The sequence below is a fragment of the Haematobia irritans genome, chromosome 2 (genome assembly GCF_050003625.1).
Source record: "Haematobia irritans isolate KBUSLIRL chromosome 2, ASM5000362v1, whole genome shotgun sequence".
Classification (NCBI taxonomy): Eukaryota; Metazoa; Arthropoda; class Insecta; order Diptera; family Muscidae; genus Haematobia; species Haematobia irritans.
This window is the reverse complement of record NC_134398.1, coordinates 127232633-127256131: the sequence shown is the minus strand read 5'-3', so window position 1 is coordinate 127256131 and position 23499 is coordinate 127232633. Positions and strand designations below refer to the sequence as shown.

At 35.0% G+C, this 23499-nt stretch overlaps 1 protein-coding gene across 1 annotated transcript in view; it reads right to left on the bottom strand.

Annotated features, from left to right (window-relative positions):
- LOC142226223 (putative G-protein coupled receptor CG31760) overlaps positions 1 to 20909 on the bottom strand; it is a 289440-nt gene extending 268531 nt beyond the window's left edge. Inside the window, exon 1 of the mRNA XM_075296111.1 lies at positions 20794 to 20909. The gene's annotated coding sequence lies outside the window, so the exon portion shown is untranslated. The remainder of the gene's footprint in view (positions 1 to 20793) is intronic.
- Between the last annotated feature and the right edge of the window lie 2590 nt (positions 20910 to 23499).

Here is a 23499-nt window from a genome sequence, read left to right as displayed (position 1 = left end):
TGAAAATTTCAACTCGAAACGGGAACATAGTACTTACCGTGAAGAAGTTTGTTTGGAAGAAAAGTATAGACGGCTTGTGATAAACGTTGACTCTTTTCAGTATGTGAAAACAATTTAAAAAAGGATTATTCAAAAAAGCAAAAACTTTGCTGGAAATTTCTAGCAAATTTCATCTACCCCCACATATTTCTCACTTCCACTTAGTTTATTTACTTCTGAACCCATTTTCCCTTTGCAAGCAAAGACACTTTCCACTGGGCTATGTAGCTCTTTCTGTTTTCAACAGACAGCTATCGCTATACCATAGCCATTAATGTACAAGCAGCCCATACAGTAAAACAGTTCTATTTATAGACCACATTGTAGGCGCCCAAACTCACGTTAAGGAACTTCATTGAGATGAAACAACCACTTTGTCGGTGCCTTTTTTATAATCGATGTGCCAACTACAACCTTTGAAAACGAAAATAATGTAATTTTACCTACATACAAAAATTTTCCGTTTTCTAAACGATTTATTTCTTCGCGTGTGTATATTTCAAAATAACATGAATATCCAATAGTTTTGAACTTTGTTTATACCCTCCACCATAGGATGGGGGGTATATGACCGTTGTCATTCCGTTTGTAACACATCGAAATATTGCTCTAAGACCCCATAAAGTATATATATTCTGGGTCGCGGTGAAATTCTGAGTCGATCAAAGCATGTCCGTCCGTCTGTTGAAATCACGCTAACTTCCGAACGAAACAAGCTATCGACTTGAAACTTAGCACAAGTAGTTGTTATTGATGTAGTTCGGATGGTATTGCAAATGGGCCATATCGGTCCACTTTTACGTATAGCCCCCATATAAACGGACATCCGATCCGGCTGAAATTTGGTACAAGGTGTAAGTATATGGTCTCTAACAACCATGCAAAATTGGTCCATATCGGTCCATAATTATATATAGCCCCCATATAAACCGATCCCCAGATTTGACCTCCGGAGCTTCTTAGAAGAGCAAAATTCATCCGATCCGGTTGAAATTTGGTACGTGGTGTTAGTATATGATCTCTAACAACCATGCAAAAATTGGTCCATATCGGTCCATTATATATAGCCCCCATATAAACCGATCCCCAGATTTGGTTTGCGGGTCCTCTAAGAGAAGCAAAATTGGTCCATAATTATATATAGCCCCCATATAAACCGATCCCCAGATTTGACTTCCGGAGCCTCTTAGAGGAGCAAAATTCATCAGATCCGGTTGAAATTTGCAACGTGGTGTTAGTATAAGGTCCATAACGGTCTATAGTTATATATACCCGATCCCCAATCACACAAAAATTGGTCCATATTGGTTCATAATCATGGTTGCCACTCGAGCCAAAAATAATCTACCAAAATTTTATTTTTATAGAATATTTTGTGAAAATGTTATTTCTATAGAAAATTTTGTCAAAATTTTATTTCTATAGAAAATTTTTTCCAAATTTTACTTCTATAGAAAATGTTGTCAAAATTTTACTGCTATAGAAACTTTAAACTTAATCATATACGTATTTAATCGGCCTTTTTATACCCTCCATCATAGGATGGGGGTATATTAACTTTGTCATTCCGTTTGTAACACATCGAAATATTGCTCTAAGACCCCATAAAGTATATATATTCTGGGTCGTGGTGAAATTCTGAGTCGATCTAAGCATGTTCGTCCGTCCGTCCGTCCGTCCGTCTGTTGAAATCACGCTAACTTCCGAACGAAACAAGCTATCGACTTGAAACTTGGCACAAGTAGTTGTTATCGATGTAGGTCGGATGGTATTTAAAATGGGCCATATCGGTCCACTTTTACGTATGGCCCATATAAAGGGACCCTCAGATTTGGCTTGTGGAGCCTCTAACAGAAGCATATTTCATCCGATCCGGCTGAAATTTGGTACATGGTGTTGGTATATGGTCTCTAAAAACCATGCAAAAATTGGTCCACATCGGTCCATAATTATAAATAGCCCCCATGTTAGGTTAAAGTGGCAGCACGATTAAGATTCAGGCTCACTTAGACTATTCAGTCCATTGTGATACCACATTAACTAAAAGTACCTATTACATATGGGCACTTCTAGTTTTAACCGCTGAACCTTCTCGATTATTTTGCTTCGCTGAACCAACCAGATTGCTCCAAAAACATTAGCAGACTCTTTAAGTTAACGTTTTCCAGATCCGCCAGTAATCTGAAGCTATATGCTCCTAAAAGTTGCTTGCGCTTTACACAAAATGCAGGACACTCACACAAGAGGTGTTTAATTGATTCTTTTTCCTCCGCATCATGACAGCTCATACAATAGACATTATACTTCGCGCCAATATTTTTTGCAAAATCGCCTATCAGGCAGCGACCCGTTATAGCAGATATCAGGAGTGATATCTGACGTCTCCAGAACATTAGCAAATCTAGTGTGCGGTTTAAGTTGAAATGGGGCCATATTTGCTTGGTGTCGTTACAACCCTTGCAATTCTCCCATCGAACATTTGGCATCATAACAGCATGAGCTTGCAGGTACCTAGGGGCATACCAACAAATTCTAGTTCCCCTGGAATATGTAAGTTAGTCCCTAGCCTTGCCAACTCATCCGCTTCGCAGTTCCCCGGTATGTTCCTATGGGCAGGCACCCATATTAGGTGAATATTGTACTGCTCAGCCATCTCATTGAGAGATTTGCGGCAGTCGATGGCCGTTTTCGAGTTGAGGAACACAGAGTCCAAGGATTTTATTGCAGGTTGACTGTCTGAGTATATATTAATGCCCACATTTTTTGGAACATTACTTCTCAGCCAATTCGCCACCTCTCTTATTGCTAATATTTCAGCCTGAAAAACACTACAGTGATTAGGTAATCTTTTCGCTATTCGAAGTTCCAGATCATTAGAATATACTCCGAACCCCACTTGTCCATCCAATTTGGAGCCATCAGTGTAGAAATCTATATATTCTTTATTCCCCGGGGTCTGTATGCACCACGCCTCACTGTTGGGGATTAGAGTCTCAAACTTTTTGTCGAAAAGTGGACTCGCCAAAGTGTAATCCACTACGTTAGGCACATCTGACATTGTTTTGAGGACCGAAATGTGACCGTAACAAAAATAGCACCCATATAAACCGTTCCCCAGATTTTATCTCCGAAGCCTCTTGGAGGAGCAAAATTCATCCGATCCGGTTGAAATTTGCAACGTGGTGTTAGTATAAGGCCGCTAATAACCATGCCAAAATTGGTCCATATCGGTCTATAGTTATATATAGCTGATCCCCAATCACACAAAAATTGGTCCATATCGGTTCATAATCATGGTTGCCACTCGAGCCAAAAATAATCTACCAAAATGTTATTTTTATAGAAAATTTTGTCAAAATGTTATTTCTATAGAAAATTTTGTCAAAATTTTATTTCTATAGAAAATTTTATTTCTATACAAAATTTTGTTAAAATTTTATTTCTATAGAAAAATTTTTCCAAATTTTACTTCTATAGAAAATGTTGTCAAAATTGTATTTCTATAGAAACTTTAGACATAATTATATACGTAGTTAATCGGCCTTTTTTAGTTTAATATATACCACGTATGTATTTTGTGGTATATATTACGGTGTTAGGAAGTTTTAAGATACCTTGCCATCGGCAATTGTTACCGCAACCCAAGTAATTCGATTGTGGATGACAGTCTTCAGTAGAAGTTTCTACGCAATCCATGGTGGAGGGTGCATAAGCTTCGGCCTGGCCGAACTTACGGCCGTATATACTTGTTATACCCACCACCATAGAATGGTGACGGGGGTATAATAAGTTTGTCATTCCGTTTGTAACGCATCGAAATATCGATTTCCGACTATATAAAGTATATATATTCTTGATCAGGGAGAAATTCTAAGACGATATAACGATGTCCGTCTGTCCGTCTGTCTGTCTGTCTGTCTGTCTGTCTGTCTGTCTGTTGTAATCACGCTACAGACTTCAATAATGAAGCAATCGTGCTGAAATTTTGCACAAGCTCGTCTTTTGTCTGCAGGCAGGTCAAGTTCGAAGATGGGCTATATCGGTCCAGGTTTTGATATAGTCCCCATATAAACCGACCTCCCGATTTGGGTCTTGGGCTTATAGAAATCGTAGTTTTTATCCAATTTGCCTGAAATTTGAAATCTGGAGGTATTTTATGACCATAAAGAGATGTGCCAAAAATGGTGAGTATCGGTCCACGTTTTGGTATAGCCCCCATATAGACCGATCTCTCGATTTTACTTCTTGGGCTTATAGAAACCGCAGTTTTTATTCAATTTACCTGAAATTTGAAATCTAGAGGTATTGTAGGACCACAAATACGTGTGCCAAAAATTGTGAGTATCGGTCCATATTTTGGTATAGCCCCCATATAGACCGATCTCCCGATTTTACTTCTTGGGCTTATAGAAAACGAAGTTTTTATTCAATTTACCTGAAATTGGAAATCTAGAGGTATTGTAGGACCACAAATACGTGTGCCAAAAATTGTGAGTATCGGTCCATATTTTGGTATAGCCCCCATATAGACCGATCTCCCGATTTTACTTCTTGGGCTTATAGAAACCGCAGTTTTTATTCAATTTATCTGAAATTGGAAATCTAGAGGTATTGTAGGACCACAAATATGTGTGCCAAAAATTGTGAGTATCGGTCCATATTTTGGTATAGCCCCCATATAGACCGATCTCCCGATTTTACTTCTTGGGCTTATAGAAACCGCAGTTTTTATTCAATTTACCTGAAATTGGAAATCTAGAGGTATTGTAGGACCACAAATACGTGTGCCAAAAATTGTGAGTATCGATCCATATTTTGGATAGCCCCCATATAGACCGATCTCCCGATTTGGGGTCTTGGGAAACCGTAGTTTTTATCCAATTTGTCTGAAATTGGAAATCTAGAGGTATTTTAGGACCATAAAGAGGTGTGCCGAAAATGGTGAGTATCGATCCATATTTGGGTATAGCCCCCATATAGACCGATTTCCCAATTTTACTTCTTGGGCTTCTAGAATCCGAAGTTTTTATCGTATTTGCCTGAAATTGGAAATCTAGAGGTATTTTCGGGTCGCAAAGAGGTGTGCCGAAAATGGTGCGTATCGGTCCATATTTTAGTATAGCCCCCATAAGAACGATCTCCCGATTTAACTCCTTGGGTTTCTAGAAACCGTAGTTTTTATCTGATATGCCTGAAATTGTAAATATTCTGGTATTTTAGGCTCACAAAAACGTGTATCGGATTAAGCTTTTATCGGTCCATTTGGTAATGCCTCCATATAGACCGACTTCACTTCTTGAGGGTGTAGAAGGCGCACTGATCATGAAAATTGTTTGAAACTCAATGTAAAATTTCCAGATTTTACTTCTACAGATTTAAGATTTCAAATCAAGACGTTATTTTATAATTTTCTTGCACACTTACAAGAGATGTTAATGATTCCTCTAAACCTCAAACAAAAATGGTTCTTATAAATCCAGAATCTGATATAGTCCTCATAGGTGAAATCTTTAAATTTATCTTCGGGTTGTGTCCTAAAGTCCTCAAGCCCTCCTGAAATTTCAAAGGAAACCCTAATATTTGGTTCATGGTGGTGGGTATTTAAGATTCGGCCCGGCCGAACTTACTGCTGTATATACTTGTTTTTTATTAATTTGGTTCCCATAATTACGGCATTTTTATCGGCATAAAACCTTATGATAAGGATGTTTAGCATACTGATTGCGGCTAACACCACAACAAATTGTTCGTAAATCGTTGATACGTTTGCATTATTCAACTCATTAGCATCAAAATTCTATAAAAATATTGCTAAATTCGAAACCATTGTGCAGTCCATGATTTCATCTATTGTTACACACCCAGCTAACAAATTTGGAAGCTGTTCTAAGGCACAACTTTTAATGCACTGCCAAAAAGTCCTCCCAAAGATGTTCTTTATTTTAACTACATAGGAAGTCATTTTTATCAAATTTTTTATAACTTGTTTTTTTATATTTTTAATGTATAATTTTAACAATTTTTTTTCAAATAGGCTTAAAACAGAGTAAGAATTACTAAAATGGTAAAAATTATTTAAATTTTGTAAAAAAAAAATGCAAAATCCATTTTAGAAAAATTGCGAATCTTTGAAAATATTGGATGTCAAATGTTCCAGGCTAGCGTTAGAAGGCATTAAAAATCATAAATAATTATGAAAATTATTTATTTGGCAAAATATCACAAAAATTTTTAATTCACATCCAAAACACTGAATTCAGATCACACCTTAAAGGTTGAGTTACATATCATGCGTTAATCCGTGCGTTGATGGATTAAAAACTATTGCTATCAAACAGAAAATTCAATTCTTCAATCAACGGACGCTTTAATGCATGGTATGTAACTCAACCTTTAAGGTATGATCTGAGTTCAGTGTTGAAAAGGTGGACATCCGTCCTATGACAATCCCATGTTAAATTTATCGCTTCTGTGCCAATTTTGCACAACTTCCGGATCCAAAAAGAAAATTTTCAGTACATTTTTGGCGACGCTTTTTTTCTTGACAATTGGAGACTCCGTAATGCCACTTTCAAGCAAACTTTGGCAATTAAAATCTTAATAAAATAGTTTTGTTTTTATTGTAGTATTAGTAAAAAGTATTTTTTTTTCTTTGGCATGATAAAAAGTATTGCAAAAAGTACTGAATTTTTCATTCCTGTATTGAATACAAGAATAACACCTCTTGTTGGTAACCCTTCTATAACGAACACCTATATTCCCCATAGTCACCTTGCAGTATGTCATGTTCCTAAGACTCATAATAAAAGTAAGTGATAACTACATCTTATTAAGTTGTCTCCGTTATCATGAGCTAAACAATAAAAAAAGTTTCAAAAATGATTGAAGGAAACTTCGAAGTACGTTAAAATGAAGTTGACAAGTTTGTCAATACGCCTGTTTATACAACAAACAATAAATGAAGTAACTCCATTTTCTAATTGATGACAATGTCGCACAAAGGCCACCATGTTTGATGAATGACATCTAAGTCATTAAATTAATTCCATTAACATTTTGTTTTGTCGTCTCTTTTTATAAAATATATCGAAACACTTTCCCAAAGCCATGGCCATCACCAACACCACCACTACCATGATCAAATATCCGAAGGAAGGGAATACGCTGTTGCTTTGTTATGGTCGTTTAAGTTTAATGTCAGTTTATACAGAAATTTTAATTCATTATCAAAGTCAATTAGAGCTTACATCAGCCCCTAAACGATTGAAAGCTCCACAACAGAGCAACATCAATTGTTTATGGGCCACAGTTGAATGGATTTATTGCATATCGTCTTTATCGACCGTTTTAACTCAAACTTTGTCCTAGAAATTCCCTTGTGGCGAACTGTGATGGGTGAGGACGCTAATGTTCCCCAGCAAGTACTACACGTCAAAGTGTCAGTTAACTGGGTACACTTGGGTGCCTATGTGTTGCCATAAACTTAATAAGTCAATTAAATCGACTTTATACGAACAATGCATACATGCATCATCAGGAGATTCAATGGAACAATATGCTATAGAAATTATGCTAATATAATTAATACCACATTCTAAAACAATTTTGCTTAAGCATTGTTTAATAGAATGTGTCTGTGATACATATGTATAATATTCGTACTTCGAACGATATCGTTTAGGAAAATTACACGAAAGGCAGGAAAATTACATGAAAAGCAGTCAATTTGTTTTGGCTTCCATCCTCTATAAGAGATTTTTCTAATGACGACAACTCTTAAAGGTGTTGTTGTCACGGCAGCTGTCACGAAGTGTTACCAAATTCATATCTTTCAAACTAGAAATCAATGCCACATAATTTGTATTATTGACAGCTCGTTATATTGTTTACAAGCAACCAAAAACACATGCGTCTGAATTTTTTAAAAAGAAAACTTTACGAGGTAGAGTTTAAGACAAATATTGCGATTGAGTTATGTTTGGCTAAAAAAAAAAAAAAACAAATGACCACGATTAGTTTTAAAAGGGAAAAAAGTAAATCGAAATACACAGGAAGAAAATTTCATTAAGATGGCGGCAACGCACTATGGGCAGAAATTGAAATTTTGCGGCAAAATTTATTTACAATCAATGTAGTAATTCCAAACATGGTACATCAATATTTCTTATCAAAACCAAATGCTATCAATAAAAAGGGAATCAATTCCCCTTATTCCTGGTACGTTACTATAGAGGGGTGAGAATTATATTTCTACTTGGAATACTATAGAATATACTCATATATGGATATATACTTGCTTATTTTCCTTATTAAGAAAGTGTCATATCCCCAGAGCTTGATGTAAATAGTACAGTTCCATTTTATTAGAATAATTTTATATACCCAGCAAAAAAAGAGCTTCCAAAAAGTAGTTTGGATCCCCAATCTGTGATCCGGAAGTAGTGCAAACTTGAATCATCTCCAATTAATTTTACATGTGCTTGTCATAGGACGGAAGTACTCCCTTTTTGGATCCTTCGCATTGCTTTAGAAGTTGTGCCCTGGAAGTTAATTTGAATGAAGAAATTTAAAAAGCGAAATTTTTTTTTCAACCAATTTCATTTTTTTTCATCCATATTATTTTCCTATTATCTAATTTTTACAAGTTGAAAAACTTTTTCGCTCCGACCAGGGGTTGAACCTGGGTTTGCTGGCACCATAACAGAACGCCTTAGCACACTCAGCCACAAACGCCATTGAACACAAAGTGTCTAAAGGTCAATTCAAATGTTTGTGATATGGTCGTAATACGACACCAAGGAATAACATTCTAATTGTTTCCCGAAAGGTTCTTTATTAGTATGAACAAAAAAAAAAAAAACGACGAAGTTTCAAATCTCACCAGCGGCAATTTTTTTATCATCTCTCACCAGCGGCAATTTTTTATTTTCGGTATATATTTTCGTATAAATATATTTTTTCCATTAAAAATCAACAAAAAAATTAAAAATTCTCGTAATTTGCAAAACCTTCTCAAAAGAACTTCCATGGAAGCGAAAAAGTCCAACGGCACAGGTTCAAATCCCAGCGGGGATGAAATTTATTTTTTTTTATTATTTTTTACTTTTTTTTATTAATTTCTATTTTTTTAGTTTTTTACTAGTTTTCTATTTTTTTGTAAAATTTAATTGTACAAAATTTGCACTTAAAATAGCCTGATTACGTTCTTTCTAATACTTGTCCACAAGGACTGCATCGGAAGTAGAAAAAAATCATTGGGGGATCCCAAGATGCCCTTTAGAAGAAATGTTTGTGCACTTGTCCAAAAGAACTGCATCGGAAGTGGAAAAAATTATTGGGGGATTCCACGATGCGCTTTAGAAGAAATGTTTGTGGACTTGTCCAAAAGGACTGCATCGGAAGTTGAAAAAACTCGGTGGGCGATTCTGGGATGGGCTTTAAAAGAAATGTTTGTGGAACAACTACTATTTTTTTTGCTGGGTAGTTAAGATTGAAGAATAGTAAATAACCGCAGTATGATCCCGTTTTTTCGAAATCGGGTGATACATATATATATATATATATATATATATATATATATATATATATATATATATATATATATATATATATATATATATATATATATATATATATATATATATATATATATATATATATATATATATATACATACATACATATATATATATATATATATATATATATATATATATATATATATATATATATATATATATATATATATATATATATATATATATATATATATATATATATATATATATATATATATATATATATATATATATATATATATATATATATATATATAAAATTCAAATTATGTTTGTTTATTTGTTTGTTTGTTTATTTGTATGTTCCGGGTTGGCGCGAAAACGGCTGAACCGATTTACTTCAAACTTTCAGAGATCGTGGGGGGCACTCATGTGCTGAAAATAGGGTACCTCATTTTTTGACATATGGTCGCGGAGAGGAACCTCCCCTTTGTCCGACTTTTTGAAAATTAAACCAAACTTGACCGATTTGCACGAAGTTTTCAGGGATAGTAGGGGGTGATCCCTAGACAAAGATTCGCAATTTTTTTTTTCGAAATTTGATCGGGAGGGGGTACCTCCCCTTAAGCGACTTTTAGTTTGTTTGTGTGGTCCGAGTTGGCTACGAAACGGCTGAACCGATTTACTTGAAACTTTCAGAGATCGCAGGTGGCGTTCATGTGGTAAAAATAGGGTACCTCATTTTTTGACACCTGGTCGCGGAGGGGGACCTCCCCTTTGTCGGACTTTTTGAAATTTGGACCAAAGTTGACCGATTTGCTTGAAATTTTCATTGAAGGTTGGGGTTGGCATCTAGACAAAGATCCGCTACTTTATATTTCGATATTTGGCGGCGGAGGGGGGCCTCCCCTTTGTTCGACTTTTTTAAAGTACAGTGAAAAAACTAAAATTCTCTAAATTATCTGAGATTTACAGAGAACATGTGATGAGGTTATGGAATTAATATGGGGTACCCGATGATTTCATATGTGGATGGGAGGGGGACCTCCCCCTTGCCCTACTTTTTGAAACTTGGAACAAAATTATGCGATTTGCTTGAAATTTTCATTGAATGTTGGGGTTGGCATCTAGACAAAAATCCGCTACATTATTTTTCGATATTTGGTCGGGGAGGGGGACCACCCCTTTGCCCGACTTTTTTTTAAAGTACAGTGAAAACAAAACTAAACTCCCCCGACTGAAATTTTACGGAAAAAATGGGTGAGGTTATGAAATTTATATCAGGTTCCTGATTTTTTAATAAAAATAAAAGGGCATAGAGAGACATCCGCTTCTCTTAAGTACATGCAGAGAAACAATTAAACTTTACCGAGTTACTTGAAATTTACAGAGCACTTTGGAGAGATCGTAACCTCCGTCAACCGTAATAGTTGATACCTGATTTTGTGATATTTGGACGGAAGAGAGGCCGCCCCTTTAGGCTTATAATTTGCTTGACATTTTCTGGGACGTTTACAAAAGATACGCTTTTCGACATTTGGTAGGGGAGGAGGCCTTCCTCTAAAACTGCAAAAATAAATTAAGTTTTCTTGAAATTTACAAAAGCAGTGGGGGAAGGTTATGAACGAAGAGGCAACCTTCCTTGCCCCACACTTGAAGGAAAGTTTCAAGAATTTTCAGGGAAGGTTAGGGGTGCTATTCACTACGGTGTTTGTCGATATTGTATCGGGGAAAGTGACGTCCCTTTAAAACAATAGAGCAAAATTTAAACATCGCCGATTTACTTGAAATTTACAGGGAACGTGGGAGGAGGTGATTAAATTTATACATGATTTTTAAATTAGTATATGATTTTTCGATATCTGGTTAGGGAAGGGGAAAATTGAAATAAACTTTGTCGATTTACTTCGATAGAATTTATAGGAACCATTGAGTAGTTGCGAAATTAATATAGGGTACGTGATAGTCCGATATCAGGTCGGAGTGGAGCGAAGGTGGAGGGAGGGTTCCCTTTTGTCCGTTTTTTTTTTCTTAAATTGAAAGTAGAGGGTTATCCGAAAATGGGAACTCGGTACATAATTTTTGATTCTTGCACAGGCTTCTGCCAGACTTCTTTTTAGTAAAGAGTGGGTTCCCTTTTGTCCGTTTTTTTTTTCTTAAGTTGAAAGTAGAGGGTTGTCCGCAAATGGGAACTCGGTACATAATTTTATGATTTTTGCACAGGCTTCTGCCAGACTTCTTTTTAGTAAAGAACTTAAATTTAGTGCATCATTTTCCAACATTTTAGCAAATGTTAATGTGGTAAAATTTTTTACTACTTTTGCTTTTTCCGATTTATTGGATGGGACACAGTAATTCTTTGTATGTTATAATAGAGTGCTTAATTTTTGGAAAATTGAGTGAAATTAAACTTTGATATTAAAAAAAATCGACTGATTTGTGTTAATTATCAAATTCGATGTATCACGTAAAAATCGCAATTGAATGTAAAGGGAACGTGATGTAGATTAGAGGTGTGCACATGAGTATTATTTTACTAACGCACGCTCACGATGGACATTTTTTACTCGCAGACAAAATTTTTCATAAAACTCACGTACACTCAATAATTAAAAATCGTTACTCACGCACATTCATACTGAAAGAAAGCAAGCATGCCCGATTCCAAAGATTTGTTTTAACACAAATGATTTTGGTACTGATTCCGAACCAAAGAAGGGGAAAATTCATGACAATAATTTTTGCAGTGCACAAGTGGAACTTTTTTGGTCACTCACGAACAGAAAAAGGCAATAACGTACAAAAATGTCGTGATGCACGAAAAGTCTGTGGACTCAAAATTATTCACGAATATTCGCCCCACTCAAGAAAATTATCGTGATTTTTGTAGTTTGAAGGAAAACAGTTGAGTTAAAATTTGCAAGAATGTCTTTAGTGCCATACGAAGTTGAAGATGGGCGCACTTGTAGTAAAATTTACAAATTTAAAGATATAATGAATTATTATGTGAGAAATACGAATTTAGTAAATCTTTATGCTTCACTTGTGTATAATTTTTCCCGTTTTTTAGTTCATTTAACTAAAGCACGCAAAAAATTATTAGAATAAAGGAAACTTTCTCCAAATATAATAATTTCATGAACTAAAATAAAGTTAAATTGGCACCAATGTGGTATCACAATGGACTGAATAGTCTAAGTGAGCCTGATACATCGGGCTGCCACCTAACCTAACCTAACCTAAATTGGCTTTAGTGAAATGGAGGGGCCAATTGTTTTGAGTGTAAGCGAATTAAATTTTTGACCGTGATTAGCAACTCATTAAAAAGTCGAAAATCACAACGCCAAAAATTGACTTTTTCAATAATCACAAAAGTCGGCTTCCGAATTTTAAATGAGAAAGAATATGATCACTACAAATGTTTCAGGAACATAATGCTACTTTTATACCGTGAACATGTTCCATGTTTGTGGCAACCACGTTATTTTCTCGTCAATTATGTATCTGATTTCAACAAGCGTGTATATATTTGGTGAGAAAACTTCTTTTCTTTTTTTTTTCAATTTGGGAAAAGTCGGTTTTTCGATTTGAAAAAGTGTACTATAAACGTTTCCGGGATGTGTCTCGAAATGTTGGGCACGAGCATTATAGTCCGCACCCACAGAAAGAATATGATCACTTCGAACATGTTTCAAGAGCATCCACTATAGAAGAAGTCGGTTTAAAAACAACAACAAAATTAATTAATAGTCAACAAGTATATATAGCTAGGCCGAATCTTATGTACCCTCCTCCATGGATTGGATACACGCACAGAAAAAATATGTTTGAACATGGTTGCAGCATCCATTTAATGCTTATATAGAGCATGTAATTGTCGCGAAAACCATTTATTTTGTCTTTTTAAAAATAATTTTCGAGCGGAGAAATTCTTGACCGGTATGAATTTTTGCGCGGTAAAACAGAGACAGAAGAAGGTTTGTATGGGGGCTATATAAAATTATGATCCTAAATGATCCAATTTTTGTGTGATTAGTACCAAATTTTAGTCAGATCAAATGAAATTTGCTTATCCTGGAAGAAGTAAAATCTGGGGATCGGTTTATATGGGGGCTATATATAATTATGGACCTATATGAACCAATTTTAACATATATATACTAATACCAAGTACCAAATTTCAACCGGATCGGATGAAATTTGCTCCTCCAAGAGGATCCACAAGCAAAACATGGGGATCGGTTTATATGGGAGCTATATATAATTATGGAACGATATGGCCCATTTGCAATAGAATCCGACCTACATCAATAACAACTACTTGTGCCAAGTTTAAGTCGATATCTTGTTTCGACTCAGAAGTTCAGAATATATATACTTTATGGAGTCTTAGAACAATATTTCGATGTGTTACAAACGGTATGACAAAGTTAATATACCCCTATCCAATCGTGGAGGGTATAAAAACCATATATAATGAGAATTATATTTTTATCAAATATTGCCAAAAGTTGGATGGAAAAGTGTTCAAGTATTTATTGTTCAATTTCATATTTTAAAATTAAATCATTGAAAAAAGTACTCGGGAAAAAGTTGTTGAACATAGTAACCACCTTAAGGAATATTTATACATTGATTTTAACATTAATACCCATATACAAAAAAGTTAAAAAAAAAACTTCAAGCCTACTTTTACCATATAAATTCCTTCCAAAAACTGTCAATAAATTGTTTTGCATATGGTCATGAAAATATAAGTCTATATTATAAGTGATCGTTTTCTGCTAATTTACTACATAATCTTAAATTCTAAGCTAATAGGGCAAAATTCTACTTGTACTTTATCCTACCAATTTCCAAAATTTAAATATGAAAATTTATTTAAATATTTTTCGACAAATTCAAGTAAATTTTTTGGACATAATTATTTTTTTCACCTGTTAAAGATATAATCGAAGTTTGAAGGAAACAATTTCAGTTTTAAATTGCGAAAATGTTTTTAGTACCATACAAAGTTCACGATGGGCGCATTATTGGTAAAATTTACAAATTTTAAGAAATTGTGGGAGACACGAATTTCATAAAAATTTATGCTTCATTTGTGTATAATTTTCCCTCTGTTTTATTTTATTTACCCAACATACACAAAAAATATTAAAGTCAAGAAAACTATGAATTTAGAATTAAATGGGCTTTAGTGCCATCCACCTCTCCGATTGAAGCACTAAGTTCGTCTTCCCGGCAGATTTTGGTTTATCCTGCCATAGTCTTTCGGTAGCTTACTTTTTCGGTAAATTCTTCGAATATTCGATCTTGTTTACCAAAGCATAAAAAGGCACTTAACGGTACAACACTAATCTTCATTACAAATCCACCTTAAAACATACCTATCACTCACTGGCAGAATTTCTATGAGTGATGGCTATAGGAGCAAAAGCAACCGTCACAAAGAAATTGTGGATCATGTCGTGGCAATCTTTTAAGTCCACCACGTAACATATCTCCACAAGCTAACTCAAGGACTAAGGCTCTACATGAACACACACACACACACACACACACACACATATAAAAACATGTGTGCGTATAAAATTGAAACGTTTGTGTTAAATTGGCCTTATATTGGATACGTGCTCTTACAGAGGAAAAACTTGAAAATATGTTAAGGATTGCAAAAATGATTAAACTACAGGGATATTTTTGATCCAATACATTTAGTAAAGTTGCCACGACTATTTAAATGAGATTAGGCCAAAGTAACAAAATTCTTCCGTTGCTGTATAGATAGTGATTTGACCATGAAAAATCATGGCATACTCACACTAAGAAGAATATTGATCTAATTTACATAATATTAAATACAATTTAAAATAATGAACTTTCAATTAAAAGAAAATTTATAGTTTTTATACCCTTCACCACTACTGTGGTACAGGGTATAATAAGTTTGTGCATTTGTATGTAACGCCAAGAAGGAGTAATCATAGACCAACCTTTTAGTATACGGATCGGCTTAGAATTAAATTCTGAGTCGATTTAGCGATGTCCGTCTGTCTGTCTGTCTGTCTGTTGATGTATTTTTGTGTGCAAAGTACAGCTCGCAGTTTTAGTCCGATTGACCTAAAATTTGGTATAGGGTCCTATTTCGGCTCAAAGACGATCCCTATTGATTTTGGAAAAAATCGGTTCAGATTTAGATATAGATGTCATATATATTTTTCACCGATCTGGTCATAATTGGCGCGTATGAGCCAGAATTGAAATATGGGGGTCACTTATATGGGGGCTATATACAATTATGAACTTGATATGGACCAATTTTTGTGTGATTGGAAATCGATTTGTCTGAGGGATATATATAACTATAGACCGATATGGACCTAGTTAGGCATGGTTGTGAACGACCACACGATCTACCAAATTTAAACTCTCTCGGAAGAAATTTGCTCCTCCAAGAGGCTCCAAAACCAAATCTCGGGATCGGTTTTTATGGGGCTATATATGATTATGGACTGATATGGACCACTTTTGGCTTAGTTGTTAAATATCATATACGAACACCACGTACCAAATTTCAGCCGGATCGGATGAAATTTGCTTCTCTTAGAGGGTCTGCAAACCAAATCGGGGGATCGGTTTATATGGGGGCTATATATAATTATGGACCGATGTGGACCAATTTTTGCATGGTTGTTAGAGACCATATACTAACACCATGTACCAAATTCCGGATCGGATGAAATTTGCTTCTCTTAGAGGCCTCGCAAGCCAAATTTGGGGGTCCGTTTATATGGGGGCTATACGTAAAAGTGGACCGATATGGCCCATTTGCAATACCATCCGACCTACATCAATAACAACTACTTGTGCCACGTTTCAAGTCGATAGCTTGTTTCGTTCGGAAGTTAGCGTGATTTCAACAGACGGACGGACGGGCGGACGGACGGACATGCTCAAATCGACTCAGAATTTCACCACAACCCAGAATATATATACTTTATGGGATCTTAGAGCAATATTTCGATGTGTTACAAACGAAATGACAAAGTTAATATACCCCCCATCCTATGGTGGAGGGTATAATAATTACGAATCGACATGGACTTTTGCACGGTACGTAGAGAGCCAGAATTGAAATATGGGGGCTATATAGGATTATGAACTTGATATGGACCAATTTTTGGACCGATGTGGACTAATTTTTTCATGGTTGTTAGAGACCATATACTAACACCATGTACCAAATTTCAACTGAATCGGATGAAACTTGCTTCTCTTAAAGGCTCCGCAAGCCAAATCGGGGGATCGGTTTATATGGGGGCTATATGTAATTATGGACCGATGTGGACCAATTTTAGCATGGTTATTAGAGACCATATACTAACACTATGTACCGAATTTCAGCCGGATCGGATGAAATTTGCTTATCTTATAGCAATTGCATGCCAAATTTGGGGGTCCGTTTGTATGGGGGCTATATGTTACGTAAAAGTGGACCGATATGGCCCATTTGCAATACCATCCGACCTACATCAATAACAACTACATGTACCAAGTTTCAAGTAGATAGCTTGTTTCGTTCGGAAGTTAGCGTGATTTCAACAGACGGACGGACGGACATGCTCAGATCGACTCAGAATTTCACCACGACCCAGCATATATATAATTTATGGGGTCTTAGAGCAATATTTCGATGTGTTACAAACGGAATGACAAAGTTAATATACCCCCATCCTATGGTGGAGGGTATAACAAGTATTAACGGCCGTAAGTTCGGCCAGGCCGAATCTGAAATACCCATGGATTGCGTAGAAAGGTCTACTAAAGGCTGTCTTCCACAATCGAATTACTCGGGTTGTGGTAACACTTGCCAATGGCAAGTTCTCTTACAACTTCTTAAAATTATTTTCTAAATTGTGAATTAGCCCATATAGAGTCTATGTTCGAAAAAATGTCAATTCAGTTCTTGATAGATTTATAATAAGGATTCAATAAAGAATTATGAACCGACATAAATCAGTATCTATAAGGCGCCAGAAGTAAAATTTTGGGGTCGGTTTAAATGGGGGCTATATAATTATGGATCGATAGAGATCCATATACTAACGCCACGTGCAATTGTATCGGTGGAATTTTGCACCTCCAGGAAGCTACGGAAATCAAATCTGCACACAAAAAAATTTTTCCGATTCAATCACGAAATTAATTGATCCAATTAATTTTTTAATTGAAATGTCTTCAATCACAGAAATGATAGTATCAATTAAAAAATTTATTGACAGTCAATTAAAAAATTAATTGATCCAATTAAATATTTAATTGATACTATTAATTTGTGTGATTTATTTTTAGTTCAATTAAAAAATTTGTTGAATCAATTAAATTTTTAATTTAATATTTTTAAAACTCAATTAAGATTTTAATTGGAAAAATTTTCGTGAAATTTTTTTCTGTGTGGGGATCGGTTTATATATATCCCCCATATATATAATTATGGACCAAATTCCCATGGCAGAGGTTTTTTTTGGAAATATTTATGAACAATTGGCATATTGTAATCTAAAAAAAAACCAAAATAAATATTTCAAAGGAATAACAGTTCAATAATGCTGGTTGTACTATCCAAACTGTCAATTACGCCGCAGTCGATTTTTCGACTATAATTCTACCCTACAATGGCCACCAAAATTTTGTGGTTTTGAGGAAACAAATCGGACTTCAAATTGCACGATTTCAATTAACTGTTGCACACCCTGCACCAAATTTGAACAAAATCGTTTAATAATTGGGACCGGAATCTTGCAAACAACAAATATATGACACCAAGGGCTAGATCTACACACAAAAAAATTTTTTTCTGATTCAATCACGAAATTAATTGATCCAATTAATTTTTTAATTGAAATGTCTTCAATCACAGAATTGATAGTATCAATTAAAAAATTAATTGACAGTCAATTAAAAAATTAATTGATCCAATTAAATATTTAATTGATACTATTAATTTGTGTGATTGATTTTTATTTCAATTAAAAAATTTGTTGAATCAATTAAATTTTTAATTGAATATTTTTTAAAACTCAATTAAGATTTTAATTGGAAAAATTTTCGTGAAATTTTTTTCTGTGTACTCAGGAAGTGATTCTGAGCCGATCGGTATATATTTTATGGGGTCTAAAATCAATATTTCTGTTATTATATACTGACCACTGTGTGGTTTAGGGTATACAAATAGCTTACACTTCCTTCACTATTTCCCTTTCAAGACAAACTTGACTTTTTCGTTAAAATTAGATTAGTCGAGTTTTGTCACTTTTGAACATTACAAAACGTCCCTACACGGAAAAAACAGTGAACCCACCGTGAAGAAACATTTTGGTTAATTTTAGAAAACGTTGATTATTTTTTTAGAAAATTTGGACTAAACAATATTAGTTACAAACGCTGACATCGCGGCATTCTCACAAAAATAAGTAAATATTTTTCGATAAATTCAAAAAAATTATTAGACATAAAATTTTTGTTTTAACTTTTAATAAGTGTGTTAATAAATAAGCATACTGTAACCAGATTTCTGAAAAATGTCCGATACAAATAGATAGACGGACAGCAAGGACAAGGTCGATGAATTATTTCTGAGTCGAACAGTAATGACTAATATCCTCTGTAGGAATATTTCCACGCATGTAAACGGCACATTTCGTTAAGTAATAATAATAAAACCCTCGGGATAAATATGTAAGTAAAAACATTTAATTGAGAACTAGATTTTATTACGAACTTAAGTTCGCTCTTTTCCGTGAGATAGTGGTGAATGAAAAAAAAAAAAACATTTCCAAATTCATATGCACACATACTGTCAGCTTGGTATTTTTCATCACACCACTAAATAGAGAAGGCAGGAATGTTTTCATTACCAACTGATGATGATAACACCAGCAGAAACAACCTGTATGGTAAAGGACAAAATCACAAATGCAAATGTCAAGAGCAACTGGAAAAAAGAGAGCAAAATGCAAAACAACAACACTTCAAGTTTTTGCATTTATGGCTGGGCTTGGATAATTTATGATGTTGTGTGCATTCATGGTAGAGAGGTGTTATAGCTGTTCATTTATTCTATATTCCAGACAATTTATTTGCATTGTAAATGCATTTACATTGTTCAATGAAAGGTTGTCGATGAAGTATAGAGGGAGGATAGAGGTGAAACAGAGTTCTGGCTGTTATTGTACAGAATGAGAGCCATTATTCACTGCTTGTTCCTCTTCGTTTATGTGAAGGGGTAATGGAAGCTTGGCGCTAAATAAACAATAATAGCATGATAACATCTTTAAAGTTCAAAAGTCACATGTCCTGAATACTGAATGGAGTAAGCATGGCTGGATGTTTGACTTACATCGTTTGGCATTTTTATTAAAAAATAAAATTTCAATAATTTAAGATTTACTCTATAAGTCTATGGAACATTTTCTTTAACATTTACGTAAGTTATTGGGTGGGCAAACATTTTTCTCTTCTTCGAAGTGGTTTGGTTATCAAGGTATCACTTTTCACATTTTGTTTCTTTAAAATTTTCCTTCACATTTCTGTATTTTTTGTTCAATGAAAACTTTTGTGTTTCTTTGCCCCCCACACACACAATACTCAAGGACTTGAAAAAAAAAACAGAAAATCACTTTCGATTAACATCTGGGTGTATTGGTGCGTGTATGTGTTTGACTATTTGCGTAACGGTGTATATGACTGATTATAAAAATGAATGAGGGAGAAGGGGGTCATAATATTTGTATATATGTATGTGTGTGTGTACAAAGGATTTCATATTCCCACAGGCTCCCCATTAGCTAGTCATACATATCTACACCATTGTGTATATTGGAACTTTCACTTTTTCTCTGTGTGTTAGTTTGTTTTTTTTGCGTCTTCAATACCTTTCTCTTTTGCTCTTGTCAAGCACTTGAAAAAATAAACTTCAAGTAAATATTTATTTCCATCACTTTTGTTTTTGTTTGTTTTCCTTGTAGAATGTGTGTGTTTTTTGGCGAAATTATTCTTTATTGGGTTTTATTATTAATCTCCATTAAGGATATCCTCGCTTTAATGTCGCAGCATCTCACAAATGGACAATGGATTTTTAATACACAAACACGCACACACATAAACATTTACTACCATTCGCATACATAAAAAAATGAGATATTGAAAAAACAAAAACAAATCAACACCAACGCACTTTAATATATTGCTGTTGTTGTTTCCTCAGCTGCTGTTATTTTTCCTATAGGTTTATGCTTTAACAGCCAGTCCTTTTACTAAAGCTTCAAATGGAGTTTATATTCTGTTATCCACTACCGTTTTAATAAAAACACGACCGTTACGTTCAAAACTCCACCACGAACTGAATGAAAAATTCTAATACAAACATTTTACTTTCTTCAACACGAAGCACTTTGGCCAAAGATAGCTTTTATCACAGGAGAAGTTAATGGGTGCGACTCTGTGTGTATTGGTCTAGGTGTGCGCACACTTTACGTTAAACACAAAAATAAAACCAAATCAAATTCTCTCTCCTTAATATCCTTTTCAGTAAAATACACTCACTTGTTCGGATGCTTATTTTCGAAATGAGATGTACACATGCCGAGAGGTTTTCCCCTCCCCCATCCTATCTGAATATATTGCTACAATAGCAACAATAACGTCTTTGTTATTCAAGCTACTGACGATGGTGACAACAACGCCAGCAGGAGACTCGTACAAGTTGTTTTCACTTGTACATGGAATACTGAATGATTTGTTTATTTATGTAACTGCCGCTTGCTGCAGGAAAATTCACCACTCAAACTTGCTCTCTTTTGGGCGATTCATATATATGTATGTGTTGCCTTCTCTCACACTCTTCGTGTAAAAGCTTACAAACAAACACCTGTAGACATGAAAAAAAAAGCTTCCCGGCAACAACAAGGCTGATGATAGAGATGCCATCTTTCAATGAAACAATATGACAATTTTTAAGCAACATAAAACAAGTGAGAAAGAGCCATATGCGGGATAAACATGTAGATGGAAGTGTACAGTATCGGACAAAACATTTGCGACTATTATACACATTTCAATATTTTATCATAAGAAAACAAGTAAGGAAAGTCTAAAGTCGGGCGGGGCCGACTATATTATACCCTGCACCACTTTGTACATCTAAATTTTCGATACCATATTACATTCGTCAAATGTGTTGGGTGCTATATATAAAGGTTTGTCCCAAATACATACATTTAAGTATCACTCGATCTGGACAGAATTTGATAGACTTCTACAAAATTTATAGACTCAAAATTTAAGTCTGCTAATGCACTAGGATGGAACACAATGTTAGTAAAAAAAATATGGGAAACATTTAAATCTGAAGCAATTTTAAGGAAACTTCGCAAAAATTTATTTATGATTTATCACTCGATAGATATGTATTAGAAGTTTAGGAAAATTAGTCATTTTTACAACTTTTCGACTAAGAAGTGGCGATTTTACAAGGAAAATATTGGTATTTTGACCATTTTTGTCGAAATCAGAAAAACATATATATGGGAACTATATCTAAATCAGAACCGATTCCAACCAAATTTGGAACGCATAGCAACAATGCTAATTATACTCCCTGTGCAAAATTTCAACAAAATCGGAGTTAAAAATTGGCCTCTGTGGTCATATGAGTGTAAATCGGGCGAAAACTATATATGGGAGCTATATCGAAATCTGAACCGATTTCAACCAAATTTGGCACGCATAACTACAATGCTAATTTTACTCCCTGTGCAAAATTTCAACTAAATCGGAGGAAAGAATTGGCCTCTGTGGTCATATGAGTGTAAATCGGGCGAAAGCTATATATGGGAGCTATATCTAAATCTGAACCGATTTCAACCAAATTTGGCACGCATAGCTTTTTTTAGCTACAATGCTAATTCTACTCCCTGTGCAAAATTTTAACCAAATTGGGGTAAAACTCTGGCTTCTGGGACCGTATTAGTCCATATCGGGCGAAAGATATATATGGGAGCTATATCTAAATCTGAACCGATTTCAATAAAATTTTGCACATTTGACTATACTACCAATTGTACTCCTAGTGCAAAATTTCAACCAAATTGGGGTAATACTCAGGCTTCTAGGGCCGTATAAGTGCATATCGGGCGAAGGATATATATGGGAGCTATATCTAAATCTGAACCGATTTCTTCCAAAATCAATAGGGTTCTATTTTGACCCAAACACCTACTTGTGCCAAATTCGAAGTCGATTGGGCTTAAATTACTACCTAATCCCTTGGTTACAAAAATGTGTTCACGGACAGACGGACAGACGGACATGGACATATATCGACTCAGGAGCCCACCCTAAGCATTTTTGTCAAAGACACCATATGTCTATCTCATCTCCTTCTGGGTGTTGCAAACATATGCACTAACTTATAATACCCTGTTCCACAGTGTGGCGCAGGGTATAACAAGTATATACGGCCGTAAGTTCGACCAGGCCGAATCTTATGTACCCTCCACCATGGATTGCGTAGAAACTTCTACGAAAGACTGTCGTCCACAAATTTCAACTCACATGGTTGTTAAATATCACATGCTACTACCACGTACCAAGTTTCAACCAGATCGGATGAATTTTGCTTCTCCAAAAAGCACCGGAGGTCAAATCTGGGGATCGGTTTATATGGGAGCTATATATTATTATGGACTGATATGAACCAATTCCTGCATGGTTGTTGGATACCCTATACTAACATCACGTAGCAAATTTCAACCGAATGGGAAGAATTTTGCTCTTCCAAGGTGCTCCGGAGGTCAAATCTGGGGATCGGTTTATATGGGGCTTATATATAATAATGGACCGATATCGACCAATTTTTGCATGGGTGTTTGAGGCCATATAT